We start from the raw sequence: 19,256 nt of genomic DNA on the forward strand, positions 1-19,256 counted from the left end.
TCCACAATATTACTGAATACAATTAAGAGGAAGCATACACAGGGAAATTCATGCTTAGCAGTCCCAGTTCAACACAGTCAACTAGGGACAAGAGAATGGACCATGGGAATGCTAATCCCCATTGAAAGTATGAAAAATAGATTATTTTGAACAAATGAACCTCCCCAGTTTAGATTGGTGACAATTTCAGCTTTTCAGATTGGCATTTCTTTTCCCTGGTCACTTCCAGACAGCGATCTGTGTGGATCTTTCCTGGACAAGAAGTGGTATTCAGCTCTCACCACCCTACCCTGTTAACATATTGACTAACAGCATAGGAATCATTGGCACTGACAGAAAGTGTCGCAAATGAGTGACTTAACACCACCAAACCTAAGCTAGTCTGGGGTAGGCAAAAAAATTGCCAGCCAATCAGGTTGGCTGTAAAAAAATTCCTACCAGGCTTCCAAGGGCAACCAGCGAATCTCAGGGTCCATGAGGGTCACAGTTTGGAGCCTGAGTGACTGGAGCAGTGAAAAAAAAATGCAGCTAACAATCACTTGTTATAACAAAGGCACTGTTATAACAATACTCCCCCTCACAACAAGGGCACAAACTAAGCACCTTGCTTTTCCTGCCTTTTACTCACATCGCCAGCGGGGGTTGGGCAAGATCTACCAGTGCAAGACAAGTTCATTTGACAAACATAGCCTGGATGTTATTAGACCAGTCTCTCCTCCCAGTCTGGTCCCCTTGCTATGCTGAGACTGCCATGCCACTGCAATTATGGGCCTCCACAGTGTGCAGTGTTCTTTAGGTGTGCACAGGCAATATTTTAGTTGTCTCTTTAAATATTTGGAGGAACCACAATAATTATTTGCAAAGTTATGTAACATGTGGGTATGCTTGGCTACAGTTCCCTGTTGGCTATATCGTAGGATGGCAACCCCACGTTTACTTCAGTGTCATGTGTGAAATGGCTCTTTAACCCATATGAGTAAAAAATAGATACACTTTTTTATAAGAAAGCAATAAACGTGGCATACGAGTTATCGGAATGGTTGTAAACTGGAATATTCTCCATTTACGAACTAGGAATTAGATCGCTAGAGCTGCATTACAAAAAGGTTAATATGATAAAAGAATACCAGATATATTTGTGATGTCCAGCATATATGGTATGAGATGATCCGTTTTCATGACAACTGAGGCCGTCCTCACCTCTTTTGTCTCCTTCCTTGTAGTAATTTTAACAGGTTAAGGGCGCAATCCAAACTTGCGCTGGAACAGGCAAGCCAGGAGGCTTGGGCTGTATCCAGTGCAGGATCATGGAAAGAAGCAGTTCAGCCAGAAGTAAGGGGAAACCTTTCCCCTTACCCCTGGGTAAGGGCTTCTGGCGTCTATGGGCCTCCTCGGACCTGCGCCACTGGCCTAACTAGAAGTTAAGATTGCACCCTAAGTTGCCCTCTGAACCAATCATATAGACAACTGGTTGCTCCCATCTGTTTTAATAATCTTTACTAATTTCGTAGGCAAACATATATAGTAATAATAAAAGCCATTTCACCTGGCCACAGTCTAGCATGACCAAGAAAAAAGTCCAGGCTAGATCTTGATGAGGTTGCCTCATTTTATTTAAGGTCTTCTGCCAGTGATTCTCAAACTTTTAGCACCAGGACCCACTTTTTAGAATGAGAATGTGTCAGAACTCACTGGAAGTGATGTCATGACTGGAAGTGACATCATCAAGCAGGAAAATTTTTAACAATCCTAGGCTGCAATCCTCAGGAGTAAGTTCCATTTACTATCATTGTTAAAAGTAAATACAGGTGGAGCCTATTTATCCGCGTTAGTTCCGTTCTGTGACTCGGCGTGATTGACAAAAAACACATTGTGCTAAATTCCATAGAGTTATGCAAATACTGCAGCCTGACACTTCCGGATGGAAGGAAACTAAGGCAGCTGTTATCAATCCCTTCCTCTCTGCTCCGTACTCAGCCCTCCCATTGCCAGCTGCCCGGCTTCTTTCACAGTTGGGATGCTGATCTTTTAAGAGTTCAGCCCTATGTGTTTCTACTCAGAAGTAAGTCCCACTGTAGACAATGGAGCTTACTCCCAGGAAAGTGTGGAGAGGATTGTAGGCTAAATCTCATGCTTTGCTTGGTGGGAAGAACATAAGAACATAAGAACAGCCCCACTGGATCAGGCCATAGGCCCATCTAGTCCAGCTTCCTGTATCTCACAGCGGCCCACCAAATGCCCCAGGGAGCACACCAGATAACAAGAGACCTCATCCTGGTGCCCTCCCCTACATCTGGCATTCTGACTTAACCCATTCCTAAAATCAGGAGGTTGCGCATACACATCATGGCTTGTACCCCATAATGGATTTTTCCTCCAGAAACTCGTCCAATCCCCTTTTAAAGGCGTCTAGGCTAGACGCCAGCACCACATCCTGTGGCAAGGAGTTCCACAGACCGACCACACGCTGAGTAAAGAAATATTTTCTTTTGTCTGTCCTAACCCGCCCAACACTCAATTTTAGTGGATGTCCCCTGGTTCTGGTATTATGTGAGAGTGTAAAGAGCATCTCCCTATCCACTCTCTCCATCCCCTGCATAATTTTGTATGTCTCAATCATGTCCCCCCTCAAGCGTCTCTTTTCTAGGCTGAAGAGGCCCAAACGCCATAGCCTTTCCTCATAAGGAAGGTGCCCCAGCCCCGTAATCATCTTAGTCGCTCTCTTTTGCACCTTTTCCATTTCCACTATGTCTTTTTTGAGATGCGGCGACCAGAACTGGACACAATACTCCAGGTGTGGCCTTACCATAGATTTGTACAACGGCATTATAATACTAGCTGTTTTGTTCTCAATACCCTTCCTAATGATCCCAAGCATAGAATTGGCCTTCTTCACTGCCACCACACATTGGGTCGACACTTTCATCGACCTGTCCACCACCACCCCAAGATCTCTCTCCTGATCTGTCACAGACAGCTCAGAACCCATCAGCCTATATCTAAAGTTTTGATTTTTTGCCCCAATGTGCATGACTTTACACTTACTGACATTGAAGCGCATCTGCCATTTTGCTGCCCATTCTGCCAGTCTGGAGAGATCCTTCTGGAGCTCCTCACAATCACTTCTGGTCTTTACCACTCGGAAAAGTTTGGTGTCGTCTGCAAACTTAGCCACTTCACTGCTCAACCCTGTCTCCAGGTCATTTATGAAGAGGTTGAAAAGCACCGGTCCCAGGACAGATCCTTGGGGCACACCGCTTTTCACCTCTCTCCATTGTGAAAATTGCCCATTGACACCCACTCTGCTTCCTGGCCTGCAACCAGTTCTCAATCCACGAGAGGACCTGTCCTCTAATTCCCTGACTGTGGAGTTTTTTCAGTAGCCTTTGGTGAGGGACCATGTCAAACGCCTTCTGAAAGTCCAGATATATAATGTCCACGGGTTCTCCCGCATCCACATGCCTGTTGACCTTTTCAAAGAATTCTATAAGGTTCTTGAGGCAAGACTTACCCTTACAGAAGCCATGCTGACTCTCCCTCAGCAAGGCCTGTTTGTCTATATGTTTTGAGATCCTATCATTGATGAGGCATTCCACCATCTTACCCGGTATGGATGTTAGGCTGACCGGCCTATAGTTTCCCGGGTCCCCCCTCTTTCCCTTTTTAAAAATAGGCGTGACATTTGCTATCCTCCAATCTTCTGGCACTGTGGCCGTTTTGAGGGACAAGTTGCATACCTTAGTCAAGAGATCTGCAACTTCATTCTTCAATTCCTTAATAACCCTTGGGTGGATGCCATCAGGGCCCGGTGACTTATTGATCTTTAATTTATCAATGAGGTCTGAAACATCTTCTCTTTTAACCTCTATCTGACTTAACTCCTCGGTCAGGAGGGGCCGTTCGGGCAGCGGTATCTGCCCGAGGTCTTCTGCCGTGAAGACAGATGCAAAGAACTCATTTAATTTCTCTGCCATCTCTAAGTCTCCTTTTATCTCCCCTTTCCCTCCCTCACCATCCAGAGGGCCAACCGCTTCTCTGGCGGATTTCCTGCTTCTAACATATTTGAAGAAGCTTTTATTATTCCCCTTAATGTTGCTGGCCATGCGTTCCTCATAGTCGCTCTTGGCCTCCCATATCACCTTCTTACATTTCTTTTGCCACAGTTTATGTTCCTTTTTATTCTCCTCATTAGGGCAAGACTTCCATTTACGGAAGGAAGCTTCCTTGCCCTTCACAGCCTCTCTAACTTGGCTGGTTAGCCATGCAGGCACCCTCCTGGATTTAGTGGAACCCTTCTTTCTTTGCGGTATACACCTCTGCTGGGCCTCTATTACTGTTGTTTTAAGCAGCCTCCATGCATTCTGGAGAGATCAGACTCTTTTTACCCTCCCTTTCAACCTCCTTCTAACCAGCCTCCTCATTTGAGGGAAGTTCGCCCGTCGGAAGTCAAGGGTTTTTGTTAGAGATTTGCCTGGTATTCTTCCCCCAACGTGCACGTCAAAACGGATCGCAGCATGATCACTGTTCCCCAATGGCTCAGTAACGTTTACATCTCTAACCAGGTCCTGCGTACTGCACAATATTAAATCTAGAGTCACCTGTCCTCTGGTGGGCTCCGTGACTAGCTGATCTAAGCCACAGTCATTTAGCACGTCAAGAAATCCGGTTTCCTTATCGTGACCAGAACACAAATTGACCCAGTCAATATGAGGATAATTGAAGTCCCCATGATTACAACCCTGTCCCTCCTTGTCACCTCCCTGATCTGTTTCCTCATTTCAGGGTCCCCATCCGATTTCTGGTCTGGAGGACGATAGCACGCCCCCAGTATTACATCGCTGCACAAGCCTGGTAATTTAACCCACAGAGATTCTACGGTGGAGTCGGACCCACCTTCAATCTCTACTTTGCTGGATTCTATCCCTTCCTTAACATAAAGGGCCACCCCACCTCCAACACGCCCCTGCCTGTCCCTCCTGTAGAGTTTATAGCCCGGGATTGCAGTATCCCACTGATTCTCCGCATTCCACCAGGTTTCCGTTATGCCCACTATGTCAATATTTTCCCTTGTCACCAGACATTCCAGTTCTCCCACCTTTGCTCGTAGACTTTGGGCATTCGCATAAAAGCATTTATACACGGAATGCCCCAGGATGGGCTGCTTATTCGCTCCTTTGTCCCCGCATCCTCTCATTGTGCCAAACCGTCTATCACATCCCATCCTGTTACGTGAAAATCCCCTTTTTCCCTTCCAAGTTGTGTTTTTATATCTAGTTATGTATTTTGGACTAAAATGCAGGCCTAAAACTTCTCTTTCAGGCCACAAAAGGAGTCAAATCTTAAGCTCACTCATCTCTCATGTTGATTGTCAGTCTGGGAAGACTCATTTTCTCCAGAGACACTGGAAATGTCTTTATTGTTTAAGTCAATCACTGAATATGCAAACACCTTAAAGGAGGAGGACTTTGGCAGCAAAGTCTACCACCTATTGTTAACTAAATTACAGCCATTAAGCCACCTCCAGCCTCAAATCCTGTAGCAACAGGAAGTAAGCTACTCCCCCTCCCCCAGAGCCAAGTTTTGCTGATAACTGAGTTCTGGACTCTTCCACCTTTTCTTTACATACTCCACGTGTACCATTGTGTGTTACTGAGCATGCCCACAGCTCTGGGATACTTCCGGTCAGTTTAGATCAACTTCCAGGTCCAAGACAAATCTTATAAGAGAGAACTCAGAGCACATGCGGTCTCTCTCTGACTGTCCACCGGCCGGAGTGGCCAGACTCTTCCTCCAACTCTCCCCCCCCCTCGGACAGGTAAATATATCGTTGCGTCTAAACTTCCCCCCCTTCTTCCCTACCTATTCCTCCCTGCTCCCCCATCTTTAGTCAGCAACTGGGTTTAGCAGATTAAGGAACCCCTATAATACCTCCCTACTTCCTGTCCATTTCTGATTCTTTTTCGGATGCACCCAAAATACACAGCACACGCATCCACCACTAGTTAGGTACACCAGACCAGTACTAGAAATCTATACTTATCGATTCTCCATGTGTATTATGTTTTACCTTTGTGTATTTTTGCAATAAAAATATAATCCTTTGATTGAAAGTTACCTTTCTCCCAATCTCCTCATTAAGCTAAACAAGGGATTTCTTTGCTCTACGCTGTCTTGTATCCAGCCTATGGTCCCAAAAGTTTCCAGAAGGCTAATATAAATAATTCCCCTAAACAAAACAGCCTTTTTGGTAACAATCACGTTACCTTTCCCAATTTCTTCTCCTACTCTGCCTTTGTCTTGTTGTTCTCTAACCTCCCCATCCTCATCCCATAGGGATGAGGAGTCCCGAACTGGATGCCCCTCGGCTCCTGTCGGCCTTCCCCCAGGGATCAGTTTAAAAGCTGCTCTGCCACCTTTTTAATGTTATGCGCCAGCAGTCTGGTTCCATTCTGGTTCAAATGGAGCCCGTCCCTCTTGTACAGGCCCCGCTTGTCCCAAAACGTTCCCCAGTGCCTAACAAATCTAAACCCCTCCTCCCTACACCACTGTCTCATCCACGCATTGAGACCCCTGATCTCCGCCTGCCTAGCTGGCCCTGCGCGTGGAACAGGTAGCACTTCAGAGAACGCTACCTTTGAGGTCCTGGCTTTCAGCTTCCTGCCTAAAAGCCTAAATTTGGCCTCCAGGACCTCCCAGCTACACTTGCCCACGTCGTTGGTGCCGACATGCACCACAGCCGCTACCTCTCCCCCAGCACTGTCTACTAGCCTGTCTAGACGAGAAGTGATGTCCGCAACCTTCGCACCAGGCAGGCAAGTCACCATGCGGTCCTCACATCCATCGCAAACCCCCCTCTCTATGTTTCTAATAATAGAATCCCCCACTACAAGAAGCCCCCGACCCCCCTCCCGCTGAGGAGTAACCCGAGTGCGCTCGGATACGGGCCCATCCCCTGGAGAAGGGATCTCCCCTAGGGGATTGTTTCCCTCCTCTCCAGGATGATGTCCTCCAGTCCCGAGACTTCCCACCTGGGCAGCCGAGGAGCTGCACGCCTGAGGTTGGGACGAAGCCTGATCGTCCCCGGAAGTCTCCCCACGGTCCTCCTCTGGCTGCCTGCGCTTCTCCAGGTCGGCCACCAAGGCTTCAAGGGAGCGGACGCGTTCCCTGAGAGCCTGGAGCTCCTTGCACCGAGGACACACCCATGACTTATGCCCCAGAGGCATATAATCATACATGTGGCACTCGATGCAGAACACTGGATAGCCCCCACCCTGCTGCTGGCTGTCTGACTGCATAGCTTTTTTTTTGTTGTTGTTGTTGTTGTTTTATTTAGGGGTCCTTTTAAAAACCGTACACTGGATAGCAGCCCTTTTCTCAAGGGAAGAGGAAGAGCAGTGTATGGGGCCCTGGCCTCCTCGCCCTGCTGCTGAACTCGCCCAGATGCTAAACTCTTGTGCCTTACCTGGCACTTAGTTCCCAGAGGCACTGGGTTCCCAGAGGCCACACGCATCTGCAGAGAGCCTCACGCGATGGCCCGCCTAGCTTTATACTCCTGGCTGGCTCCTCCTCCCTCCTTCCTTCCTGATTGAAAGGGGCCTGGCCTTCCCAGGTGAGTTTACAAAAGCTCAGGAAGGCAAACGGCTGCTGATGGGCGTGACCTACTCTGCAGGCTCCTGAATGGACTGCTTGGATTAGCCTAATGGGGCTCTTAATGGGTTGGGAATTGGCACTTCCTAGGTTCTTTCCCTCCTAGTTCTGTTCTCTTAGGCTGGACTGTTTTTGTAACCTCAAGCTAGTTTTTATTTGGGTTTGTTTAATTATTTATTGCTCTCTAGATCCTGTGTCCCAATTTACTGACATGTTTAGTTTATGTTCTAACTTAGATTAAGTTTAACCTGGGTTAAGTATAGGTTTAATTTAAACAAGTAGAAAAACCTGCTTTCCACTTTATCCTCCTCCCTTCCTTCGATTAGGTGCTACCTTAGGTGCAGCTAACTTTCAACTTTGATTTAAATGCCTGACCCTTGGGCTCTTACTCACGAGTAGGACTCTGCTCTTACTCAGAGTAGACCTATGTGCCTCCCTTAGGTGCTAACTTTCAATTTTGATTTAAGGTTGCTTTAAAGGTAAGGTTAAGGTTAGAAGACAGGGAGTTAGAAAGACAAAGCGTTAGAATGAGTACACTTACCTCCTCCTCCTGCTCCTCCTCCTCTCCTTCTCCAAAACTCAGAGGTCTCCTTGCCTTCTCCTCGCCCAGATGCTAAACTCTTGTGCCTTACCTGGCACTTAGTTCCCAGAGGCCACACGCGTCTGCAAAGGATGTTTGACGCGTCTGTAACTCGTACCAGGCGAGATGAGCGGGCTGTGATCTGCCTGGTCCTTGTTCCAGGGTCAGATGAAGCAATGAATGGGAAGCAACCCAGGAGACAGGCTGCTTGATATAGGAAAGAGCGAGGGTCCCTGTTCGAGCGCCAGATGTAGCAGTTACTGTTTGGGGAGCAACCAAAACCCAGGGGGTCAGGTTGCTGGATTTAGGCGCAAGAGCAGAAGCAGTGAAAAGTCAGACAGGCAAAGACGAGACAGCAGCCATATTGAGAGTTGAGAGTGCAGAGAGAGAGAGACTGTTTTTACAAGCCTCTGACTGCTGTTTTATTGTACTTTTGCAACATCATCATCATTCATTTATTACGGTCAGTGACCAATGACTTTTGCAACATTAATTCAAGTTACATTCCATTCCTAGATAGCGCCACATTGGAATAGCATACAGGGGCTAAGAACAATCGGTGCCTTTTTAAAGTGCCGTATCAGCTATTTACACACTGCAGCCTTAGGAACTTGGCACCCCCTTCGGCATGCTGTTGGGGGGGAAGGTTTGCCTTGCCTGGCTGTGTTACCAAAGCTGCAGTGCTCTTCTGCATAAGCACTAAAACACCACCGCCTGAAAGAGCGCCTCAGAGCACGGTGGCAGGCACCAAGACACCCCCTTTAGGGACCCCTGGGAGGAAACCAGGATCAGCCCAAGGGAGGACCACAACCCCTGGAGGGGAGAGACCCAGGGCTATCCTAGCCAGAGCAGCAACATCAGGACAGCTGACAGCAAGAGAGACCTCTGGAGGTCAGCTAGTCTGACCCAAAAAAACACGTAAGGGAAAGGCTGCCTTTCCCAGCAAGTGCACTGCCTGCTGCCAACTCCCCCCCCCCAGAGGTCCATACTTACCTGCCACTCTCTTGGGGAGACCGGGCTGGCCCAAAGCACAGCTGTAGCCAGGCTCCTGCCTGCCACCAGTTGTCTTCCCCATGATCAAGACTACCTCCAGACACAGTGCCAAGGATAAGGCACGCCTCCTGTTGATGGACTTGAGGTGGGGGCACCTGTGAAGTAACAGGCCCCCCTTTTCCCTTTCTTTCCTTCCTGATGAATGTAGAATCATTGACACGATTAAACAGGACATGCAGACCACTTTTCGCAGCCCCTCGCCTCCTTCCTCGCTGCCACCAGCCCAGGGAGACCCATAGCAGCCCCTTGGCCCAGCCACAGGGATGGACCCGACAGATGCACAGGGACCTTTGTCATATATCTGAGCCCTGCCCATCAGAGTAATGGGCACTTTGTGAGTTCTTGCAGAGTGGCAAAATGGGGCTTTTGTTTCTCTTTTAAAAACTGACTGCTATATTTGAGATGTTGCAGATGGGGTGGGGTGAGGACCTTTACAGTGTCTGTAAAATTAGACTGGTCACACAAGTTTTCTGGTTTCCTGGGTTATGTCAGAGGATACTTTAATTTTAAAATAGCAGTTCAATTTCTAGGGCTGTTCTCACACCATACTGAACCCAATTCTCTCCTGCTGACCCAAACAGTGGAAGGAAACCATCCCTCTTACTAATAAGGCTATGTCTTGTCTCCAAATTTGATGTGATGGGCAAAAAAGGTGCATTTTTTGAATCAATACTCCAATTTTCCCCAGGTCTATCTTTTAAGATAGCAAAATGTGTGTTGGCCTGTGTGATTTAATCAAATATTCTTGATTTTTCAAGATAGTTATGCTTTCAGATTTCAGCCTCAGGTTTAAAGCTGAACATGTTTACAGATCAGAAGATGACATTTAAAGGTGATGTCCGGTAACTGATGGTGTAAAATGTTGAATTGAACACAAATCAAAATTGTGAAACATTTTGGTTTGTGCCTTAAAACTAATTGTTAAGGTGATGTGGAGTGAAAGAGAACAAGAGACCCAAGACCCAAAATAGATTGATAAAGTAACCTATACCTCAACACCAATCTACCTCTAGAGCAGGGGTGCCCAAACCCTGGCCCTGGGGCCACATGCGGCCCTCGAGGCCTCTCAATGAGGCCCTCAGGGATACCCCAGTCTCCAATGAGCCTCTGGCCCTCCGGAGATTTGTTGGAGCCCGCACTGGCCTGATGCAACTGCTCTCAGCATGAGGGTGACTGTTTGACCTCTCACGTGAGCTGTGGGATGAGGGCTTCCTCCACTTCTTGCTGTTTCACATCTGTGATGCAGTAGCAGCCGCAAAGGAAAGGCCATCCTTGCTTTGTGCAAGGCCTTCTATAGGCCTTGAGCTATTGCAAGACCTTCATTCATTCATATAAGTTCATCTTTAATATATTCATTTATGTAAACTTATGAAAATTTATTCAAATTTTAAATGTAAATTAATTCTTTTTTTCTCCTGGCTGCCGACACAGTGTCAGAGAGATGATGTGACCCTCTTGCCAAAATCTTTGGACACACCTGCTCTAGAGTCGTATCAATACACTAAGGGTGCAATCTTGACTGCACCTAGGGCTGGCGCAAGTCCCTTGTGCAAGCCCAGGAGTGTTGCAAATGTGCCATAAAGCATGTTTGCTCCTCCTCAAGAGTAAGCTGGGCTGGTGCATGGATGCATGCTGGCCTGTGGAGGTTGCATCCAGCCTCTGTGCTGACTTGGGGAGGGAGGGTTGCGTTGGCTGAGCTCCGCCGACACAGGGGTCTGGAGTGGGTGGGGAGGAAGTGGGAGGGAGTTGTTCCGGGGTGGGTGATGAGAGGGTGGTCCTGGGGGAGTGGGAGGCTGGGCTGGGACCGGGCTGTTATGCCGGATCCCAACCTTGTTCCCCAAGCAGTGCAGAATGGCTACAAACCACTCTGCTCTCCTCGGACTTATGCCACCACCAGTTGTGGCACAAGTCCAAGGAGACTCACTTGGGTTGTGGTGACTTACCCAGGGGTAAGGGGAAGAGTTTCCCCTTGCCTCCGGCTGAGCCACTTCAGGCCCCGTTCTTGTGCTGGATACAGTGCAGGCCTCCTGGCCTTCCTGATCCAGTGCAAGATAGGATTGTGCTGTAATTGATTCTCATATATACTTACAGTAATTCATTGGTATAATATATTTACTTTGATCACATAAATTCATTTATATATATATTTATTACTTAGCAATATAAAAGTATATACACACGTATATTTTGAATTAGTTATCATTAGAAGAAAACTGATAATAAAGTAGTTTGTATGATTACAAGTAAACAATCCCAGATGGTCAGGCTGCCTCAGACTAGAGAAAGTTAAGGAGGCAGTTTGGCAGACATCTTAAAGAGATGGGAGTATCAGACCACCTCATCTGTCTCCTGAGAAATCTGTATGTGGTTCAAGAAACAACAATTAGAACTGGATATGGAACAACTGATTGGTTTAAAATAGGGAAAGGAGTATGATGAGGCTGTATATTGTCACCCTGCTTATTTTACTTATATGCAGAATATATAATGCGAAAGGCTGGGCTGGATGAATCACAAGCCGGAATTAAGATCGCCAGGAGAAATATCAATAATCTCAGATATGCAGATGATACCACTCTAATGGCAGAAAGTGAGGAGGATCTAAAGAACCTCTTGATGAGGGTGAAAGTGCAAAATGTGGCTTGAAACTTAACATTAAAAAAACAAAGATCATGGCATTCGGTCCCATTATCTCATGGCAAATAGAAGGGGAATAAATGGAGGCTGTGACAGAGTTTATCTTCTTGGGCTCCAAGATCACTGTAAACGAGTGTTTCTGAAACTGTGGGTCAGGACCCACTAGGTGGGTTGCGAGCCAATTTCAGGTGGGTCCCCATTCATTTCAATATTTTATTTTTAATATATTAGATTTGATGCTACCATGGTATGTGACTGTATTTGGGGAATGTTACACACCTGTACTTTTAACAAGCTACTATGATATGCTTTTAACAATGGTAGTAAATGGGACTTACTCCTGGGTAAATGTGGGTAGGTTTGCAGCCTAGGATCGTTAAAAATTTCCTGCTTGATGATGTCACTTCTGGTCATGACATCACTTCCAGCGGGCCCTGACAGATTCTCATTCTAAAAAGTGGGTCCTGATGCTAAATGTGTGAGAACCACTGCTGTAGACAGAGATTGCAACTATGAAGTTAAAAGATGCTTGCTTCTTGGAAGGAAAGCTATGGTAAGCCTAGACAACTTAATGAAAAGCCGAGACATCACCTTGTTGACAAAGGTGTGTATAGTCAAAGCTATGGTTTTCCCAGTAGTAATGTATGGCTGTGAGAGCTGGACCATAAGGTGGGCTTGTCATGAGTAAGTACATGTTAGGCCTAGGTTAGCATGTGAAGCCTGAACCAAACTAAGACAGTGTAAGGGAGAAGTTGCTAGCAGCTCCCAGCTGCAAGAATGTGAGTAAATAAACAAAAGGATTGTTGGCTCTCCTTTGCTGGCTAGAAAGGACAGATAACAAGAATTACAACCCATTGGAATGTTTAGCAGCAGACAGAGAGGCACCTTATCAAGGGTGATGGAGTGCAGCTGTGGATCTCCAGTTGGGAGGGGTAAAGAACTATGAGGGGTTAGCAACCAGGCCAACTTCGAGAAGGTTCTGTTCCTCAAGGGTTCTGATTGGACAGTCTAATAAGTATGAGGTCAGTGCTATTAGCATAAGAAGTATAATAATGAGTGCCCAGGTGGTGTGAGGCGTCCTTCTTGAACAGAGTTTTGGGTGCAACATCCTGCACGTGTGTGAGCTCCATTGTCCATCATGGGCACCTGGCCCCATAGGTAGCCCTGGAGCTAAGATCTACAAGAGTAACTGACCCAGGTGAGAGATAGGTATTAATAGAGATAGCCAGCTAGCTTTATTATTTTATCGCTGATGTTTCCTAGATGTTTATGCCTCTAGCATTTGCTGCCTTATTGTAGAGTGTCTAACCTTATGTACTTACTAAACTAAAATCTCTTTTACTAAGTTATTTCATTGTTTGTTGGGGACAAAGTTTCAGAATCCTGCCTAGCCATTCAGCAAGCTACTAAGTGCTCATTGAGGTCTAGTAACTTGAGGACTGAAGCTTTAATTGGTGAAAGAGCTCAGTGCCTGTAAGGGATAGAGTTAAGCCTAGAGGGTCTCAGTGTCCCTGGACTGAGGCACTGGCACATACAGGGTGGTGGCAGTACTACTGAGCAGGGGGCCTTGAGGACTTTAGGATTTGAAAACCAAGAACCCTAAGCACCCAAACCCCCCTTTGTTTATGACAGGGCTGAGCACTGAAGAATAGATGTTTTCAAATTATGGTGTTTGAGAAGACTTTTGAGAGTCCCCTAGACTGCAAGGAGATCAAATCCTTGTAGTCAATCAAGAAATCAAACCAGACTGTTCATTGGAAGGACACATACTGAAGCTGAAGCTTAAATACTCTGGTCATGAGAAGGGAAGCCTCTACAGAAAAGATCCTGATGCTGGGAAAAATTGAAGGCAAGAGGAGAAGGGGATGGCAGAGGATGAGATGGTTAGCTAGTATCACTGAGGCAATGAACATGAATTTGGAGATATTCCGAAAATTAGTGGTAGACAAGGAGGCCTGGCATGCTGTGGTCCATGGGGTGACGAAGTGTCGGACGCGACATAATGACTGAACAACAACAAATGGCAAACTGAGAGCCCAGTCCTGAGCTTGACGAGCCAGCTTCCCCTGGCGTGCACTGTAGCAAACATGCCATAAGGCACGTTTGTGTGTCCTAATGCTGGACGAGCGCCTGTGCTACCTTAGCGCTTGCTGGTGCTGGGCTAGTACTGGGCTGGCGCCCAGACTCCACTGCTTGGCGGTCACACGGAGCACCAAGCAGCAGAGAGGAAAGCGGGGGCAGGGGAGGTGGGGAGGAGGCGTGACGGGGAGGTGGGAGGCGGGGGGAGGCATGCCGGGGGGAGGGAGCAGGTAGGGACCAGTGGATCGTCACTCCACCGGATCCAGAGCCTTTGCGTCGGGCTTGGTTCCTGACACAAAGGCTCTTACCTCACTGATTACCTTTTGGTCGGCAGTGAATCCAGTAGCCCCATTGCGGGGCTACTCTGTTTACCCAGGGGAAGGGGATGAAAGTCCTTTCTCCCGAGATGCCGCCTGCAGCTGCCATGGGTGTGCAGGATGCAGTGGCAGCCGTTCTCAGTGCTGTCGCAGTCGCATGCCACGGGAGCTCAGGATTGGGCTCTAATGTTGATTTTGCACATTACTGAAATAAAGAAGGAAGGGTCTCTTGAAACTGCATGTGAGAGAGAGAGAGAGAGAGAGAGACTCCTTGAGGATGGAAAGGAAACAAAGGGAAGGTAGAAACCACTGTTAATTATCAGTCCAGCTTGAAGACAAGCGAAAGTGCTAAATAAGAACCTCAGAAAGAGGCAACCTGGCTCACACAAGAACTGACTGAAGTAACCATAAGAGTAATTTGTAGAACAGTAGGGACTGTAGAAAACAAAGTTGATAAGCAAATGAAGAGCTAACAAGTTGTTACTGTAATGATTCAACTCACCTTTGTAACTTCAAGCATATTTAGAAGAGTATAAAATTAGTAAACATGTGATATACAGCACACCAGCCTTGATTTTTCTGTGCTTGCAGCCCTTTCATTATAACAAAAGTCTTAAAATATATTATTTTGAAAACTGTACCATTGTTCTTTTTTGTGTGCAATGAGCCGAACGTTAGAGAAAGATCTTAACAAACTTTATTGGTGCTGCACATCAAAGGAGGCAGGACTAGGTTGTATATTTCTACTGTGGAAAATATTTTTAGAACTCTGAAAACCTTTTTCTTTTAAAAAAGAGTTTCCAGATATCTAATATTTCCATCACTTCATAAAATATTCTAACAGCCGAATCCTAGTGATCGGAAGCTGCTAGCTGAATGTGCAGCTGCTAAAAAGCAGCATAGTGTGCACGTAAGGCATGTTTGTGGGCCCTAGTGCTGGGGGAGCATGGTTGTGCAGACCACCAAGCAGCAAACAGGTAGGCGGGGGCGTGGGGGAAGGTGGGGAGGAGGAGGGCAAGGGAGGCAGAGAGAGTGTGGAGAGAGGGCGAGGAGGAGGCGTGCTGGGGAGGGAGCAGGACAGGTGGAACTTTGCTCCACCAGATCCAGAGCCTCCATGTTGGGCTGGCCACCCAACACGGATGTTCTTCATTTTATGTCAACCTCATGGGCTTTCCTGACCCTCTGATTCTGGTTCAAGCTACCTTTTCTTTTTATTTTCTCCTCAGGTTCGCAGACCCTTTATGTTGGCCAGATTTAATGTCATCCCTACGAGTGTTTTGAGCGCCAAATAGGTCATTGGCAAGCTCTCACACTTGTTCTTGTGATTTAACCCCAATTGAAACCTTAACTCATTTGCTATGGGACTTCTTCATTCTGTGCCAGCTGAAGAGCCACCACAGAATCAAGTAGCCCCATCGCGGGGCTACTTCCCTTACCATTCCCCTTTGCCTGGCCTGATCACAAGCCAAGGCACATCTGCCTACTCATGAGTAAACGCGACCTTGTGGCTTAGCTTCGCTTTCCATAGGGCTCAATACATTCACAGCTGGGAGGGAGGGACCTCTTTCTTGGGTGTTTTTTGGGGGGCTGCATTCATTGGATCAGGACCATTCTGACGTTGTTGGAGTCCTCTCAGCCTGCCCTTTCCAACGGACTAAGGCAAGTTCGCCTACTCGCGAGTAAACACGCCCGCATCGCTTCGTTTCGCTTTCCATAGGGCTCAATACACTCGCAGCTGGGAGACCTCTTCTCGGGTGTTTTTTTTGGGCTGCATTCATTGAATCAGGACCATTCTGGTGTCATTGGATTCCTATCCACCTGCCCTTTCCGACGGACTCTGGCAAGTACGCCTACTCATGAGTAAACACACGATATGGCTCGGTTTCACTTTCCATAGGGCTCCATGCATTTTTTTATTTCTGTTTTTTTGGTCATAACTTTTGAAGGAAAGGAGCTATTTTGCTCTGGTTTTTTGCATTGCATTCTGCTGGAAATTCCACATCCAACGGTATATGGCATGAGGGGGTTGCCCCTAAAACCGCGATTTTAGCGCATCATCCCCCTTGCGTGTCACCCGGTGCAGTCTGCACCCCCCTAGAGACGCAACTGCCACCACCTGGTCAATTATGTTGTTCCAGAATGAGAAATTTGAGACTAGCTGAAAGTTATTCAGAATGATGAGATCCAGAGACCATCAATAATGGTGTTATGATAACTTCCATTGAGACGCCTAGCATTTATTTTAACCTCACTAGGGAAGTATTAACAGTTTTCACCCCCTCCCACACACAAACACATCAGTGGCATAGTTAGGTCATTTGACACCCAGGGCCCATAAATTTTTGTTACCCTACACGACAAAATTAATTATTTTTGTCAATTATTATAATTGACAAAATCAATTATTAATTAATTGACATTTTTATACCACCCTTCTTCTAAGCAGCTCAGGGTGGTTTACATGTCAGTCTCACCTACTGATAGATAAAAATTTCTTTTCCTGGTTCTTTTAGCTGAGCAGTCAAATAGAATGACAGAGACTTGTACTGTTCTTTAGTCCATCTTTATTGCTCCAGCAGATATACCATACAGGACAGAAACAAGACTGTCAGGACCAGCCCCCAAGTAACCTCCCGTTTGCACACAAATTTATACTTACTTACTTACTGACAGATGTGGAGACAGCACCAGAGTTGGAGAGGATGTTCCTCTGGCTTTTGCAGTCTGGGAAGCCAGGGGGAGCTCCTCACCACAGGAAGCTTTCACCTGACCTGCCTGCCTGGGATGAGGAACTACCCACCTTCAGCTGACTGAACCCACCATGGAGTCCACCGAGAAGGGGAATTCACAGGTAAGCTCAAATTTCCCCTTTTGCTGCCCATTCTGCCAGTTTGGAAAGGCTGTTCTGGAGCTCTTCATAACCTTTTCATCACTTGGAAAAGTTTAGTGTCATCCTCAAACTTGGCCGCTTCATTACTTAACCCTGTCTCCGGGTCATTTACGAACAAGATGAAAAGCACTGGTCCCAGGTCAGATCCTTGGGGCACACAGCTTTTCACCTCTTTCCATTGTGAAAATTGTCCTCTGACACCCACTCTCTGTTTTCTGGTTCTCAACCAGTTCCTAATCCAGGAGAGGACATGCACTCTTATCCCGCAACTGTGGAGTTTTCTCAGCAGCCTTTGGAGAGGGACCTTTTGAAATCCCAGACAGATAATATCCAGAGGTTCTCCTGCATTCACATGCCTGATGACTTTTTCAAAGAATTCTAAGAGGTTTGTGAGGCAAGACTTGCTCTTAAAGAAGTCATGCTGATTCTCCCTCAGCAAGTCTTGTCATGCTGCATCCTGCGGGGGACCTTGCAAGGTAAGAAGGGTCTTGGGAAAGCCCCAGTAGCTGCAATGGGGCAGCTTGGACCTGCATGGGCTACATAGCTGGCGCAAATCCACATTGCCCCATGTCACTGGACTGGGTCTGGGAAGGGGATAGGATAAGGTGTGCACCACTGTCACTGATACCACCCCATCCTGGGCCCAATCCTCTCATCTCGTACCCCTGTTTTTGCCTTCCCCCAGTTACACCCCTCCACTGCCTCTCCGCTCCTCAGTGCGGAATGCATCTGGTCTGCTGCTGGTGCATAGGGCTGGTGCAGGTCTTGGCGCTGGCAACTGCTATGCTTCACAAAGTATTTTATGGCACTTTTGCATCAGCAAGCACTGGTGCAGACAGAGTATGCCGTGCAGGTGTGTAGGCTGCTTAGGACTGCGACACTAGTTGATTAAAAGCCTGGTAAGTGTAATGAGTACAATTGGAATTAGTCCCTCTGCAGGAGAGGCCTTCCCTCCCTCCTGTGAAACTTGTGTAACTTGTGTACTCCGACAGTGGGAAAGAAGCTTAAAAGTGCTTTGAGCAGCATGTGTGAAATCTGCTCAACAGAGCCCTTGTTCCGGCAGTGTGAGCCTGCTTCTCGGCATTCACTGTGGTTATTAGTATTGGGACGAAACTCACAAAAATAAAACAATACAGTAATATGAAATCATTAAAAATGCAAATAAAACACAGAAGACAAAGTTCTTTGCCTACATACAAGGTCAATCAACAAATATCATTAGGGATAAAAGCAGGTGAAATTCAGAACTAATCACTGCTACAAAAAAACAAGTGTCCTGGGAGTGCATTTAACTTCTTTTTGTGGCTCCCCCAAAACACTGCTGTGCTTTCAGACAGGCCCTCAGTGACAAACCTCACTTGCTCCAGGTAGGCAGGATCAGAGTAAGATGCCATGCCAGCAGCCTCTGGCAGCGTGGCTCCACTCCATTTAACAACGTTCCTCCAGGGAGCTTTCTGCTTTGGCCTGTTGGTGCTTCATCATAGGCAGCCCCAGCAAAAGCCTCAGCAGCAAGCAATGGCCAGGGAGATATCCTGGGATGGGGTAGGGCAAGGAGTTGGGCAAAGAACTGGGCAGCTTGTGGGGGATACTAAGACCCTGGCCTTCTAATAAAAAGTGATGAACAGTGGCAAACTCTCCTAAGGAAGGGAGATAGATATGTGGCAGAGGAAGAGATGAGAGCTTCCTCTGCAGGAGAGTCCTTCCTTCCCTCACGTGAAGCTGCTAACCCTTGCCAGATTCTAGAGAAGAATAAACATGACTGCAGCGCCCTTCCCATATCATTTCTGAGCCCCCTCTGGGTCCCTCTGACAAAGGCCCATCGAGGGAGGCATAGCGTAGAAAAGGCAACCCCCATCCCGCAACCCAGCATAGCTCCTACAACTACATTGTTGCAAGGTTGAAAGAAAGCCACTCAAAAGACTTGGTACTCAGGAGTGAAAGTTTGCAGGCTGTTTATTTCATTGCATGCAATGAGTGCTCACCAGACTCTCCTCTCAAAGCAATTGAGCACCCTTACCAATAGTGATTTCAACTTTTATACAATTTCTGGTCC

The sequence above is a fragment of the Tiliqua scincoides genome, chromosome 2, assembly GCF_035046505.1.
Source record: "Tiliqua scincoides isolate rTilSci1 chromosome 2, rTilSci1.hap2, whole genome shotgun sequence".
Taxonomy (NCBI): Eukaryota; Metazoa; Chordata; class Lepidosauria; order Squamata; family Scincidae; genus Tiliqua; species Tiliqua scincoides.